Source organism: Triticum dicoccoides, chromosome 4B, assembly GCF_002162155.2.
Source record: "Triticum dicoccoides isolate Atlit2015 ecotype Zavitan chromosome 4B, WEW_v2.0, whole genome shotgun sequence".
Classification (NCBI taxonomy): Eukaryota; Viridiplantae; Streptophyta; class Magnoliopsida; order Poales; family Poaceae; genus Triticum; species Triticum dicoccoides.
The window spans coordinates 262,336,624-262,338,706 of record NC_041387.1 but is presented as its reverse complement, the minus strand read 5'-3'; positions in this window follow the sequence as shown (position 1 = coordinate 262,338,706).

The following is a 2,083-nucleotide window of genomic DNA, read 5'->3' as shown; positions in this document are numbered from 1 at the left end:
GGATGGTGAGGCAAGGGGATGTCGGGGACGGCGGAGATGACGAAGACAAGGCGGTGGAGCTCGGTGCTCCGATGGAGCGCACGGAGTTGGGGGTGGCCTCTGTAGATGACAAAGGTGAACGGAAACATGTCAAAAAGATTTGTGGGCTCGGACTAGGCCGATACCAGAGGTTAGAGAGGTTGGGGATGCTCACCGGTAAAGAAAACGATGGTGAACGGCGGCGGCTAGGGCGAGATCGGAACGGAGATGGTGGCGGACATGGGCGGTTTTTGCGAGGGTTTCTGAAGGGGATCGAGGGAGGACGGGTAGGGGTACTTATAGGACGTGTTAGTTGCGCGAGGGGAAGACTTTAGCTAGGGTTTTAGTGAGGGCGCAGACGCGGCCGGCGTCGAACGGAACGAGATATGGGCACAGGAGTATCGGGAGGAAAGAGATAAGGCGCTGGGATCCAGCGGTCAGAGAAAAAAAAGAGAGAGATAGGGTTACGTGAGGGAGGGGCTCGAGCGTGCGAGGGGATCGAGTGTTGGGGTTGTGGCCTGCTCGGGCGCTGGTGGCTGGCCTGCTCGGGTGCTGGCTGGGCCGGTTTGCCTGGCCAGCTCCCTGAGGTTCTTTTTTTTTGACAAAGGGAAATAAATAAAAATAGGGAGAATAAAAATACTTTTATGTAGGACATATAGGATGAACTATTTTTCAGAGGTGAAATGAAAACTAAAAAAACATTTTTTTTTGAAAACTCCAAATAAATCCAAATTTGAATTCAAACTTCTGGCATTATTTTCTTCTGACATTTTTGGAGTGTCATTTTAGCTCCTCTCATACTTTTGAACAAGTATTTGTCAGGGATTTGTTCTTTTGAAATAAATTTCAAAGGCCAATTTGAATTCAAGTTCAAATAAAATTCAAATGCATCTAAAATTTCCAAAAGCCACTCAATTTCACACAATCGGTCACACAACAATCAAACAATCAATCATAAATATTTATTTAATATAACATTCCAAAATTTAGAATTTTGGGATGTTACAAACCTACCACACTTAAAGTGAATCTCGTCCTTGAGATTCGAAGAGGCTAGTGATGTAGGGTGGAACCCTATGGTGACGATCTTTCACGTTTGGAGTGAATCCTACAGCGAATCACGAAGAACACGCGGAAGCACAAAGGGGAACACGGAGGAAACGAGAGAGAAAACACTCAACCAACAAGGAATCAATCACACAAGTGCTAGATCACCGAAGACAAAGAGATATATATGATCCATAATCAACAAAGGTAAGGATACAAAGGTAACCGATCTTCTCCGTGAGGAGGTCTTGAATCCACAAGGGGATCTTCCCACGAGGGGGTCTTGAATCCAATAGGATCTTCTCCGAGGAGGCCGCGGTCTCTCACGAGGAGGAGATCCGATGGATGAGCGAAGCTCTATCTCTAACTTGAGCTAAATCAACGCTAACCCTAACTGGAGGAGGTGGAGGAGTATATATAGTCTAGGGCCACAAAGGGGTAAGTGAAGGGGTAGATGGGCTGCGTCCCAACACATGGCAGCGCACAAGCGCCGGTCGTCCGACGGGTACCGAACGTCCGGTGGCTCGCGAGGGTCCGGTCGTCCGGTGCATGTCGGACGTACGGCGTTTTGGCTCTGTACAGGTGGTGTCGGACGTCCGGTCGGCGTCAGTCGTCCGGGCGCTGGAGAGTGTCGGACATCCGGTGTCTGGCGGCCGTCCAGGCGCTGGGAGTCGTCGGACGTCCGGTGGCTCCGGTTGTCCGTGGATTCGGCTCGGGTCCTCAGGGGCCAGACATCCGGGCTGGGCCGGTCGTCCGGTGGCTGTAGCTTCGCGCAGCTTCTTCTCTGGGTCCTTGTACTTGGCGTCCTCGCTAGCTGTTCCGTTGGATGTGGTGGCTTCGTGGCTTTCCTCCAAGTACCTGATCATGCATAGAACACACGTTGGAGGTAGTAGCCATATCTCACATGTAGAAAGTGATGGTTCGGAGAGGAGCGAGTTCACCTTGTGTCCAATGGCGTATGTTCGAGGTCTCGTCATATGTCCACTTGGGGTTTGGAGAGTAGTCGGAGTGTACATGG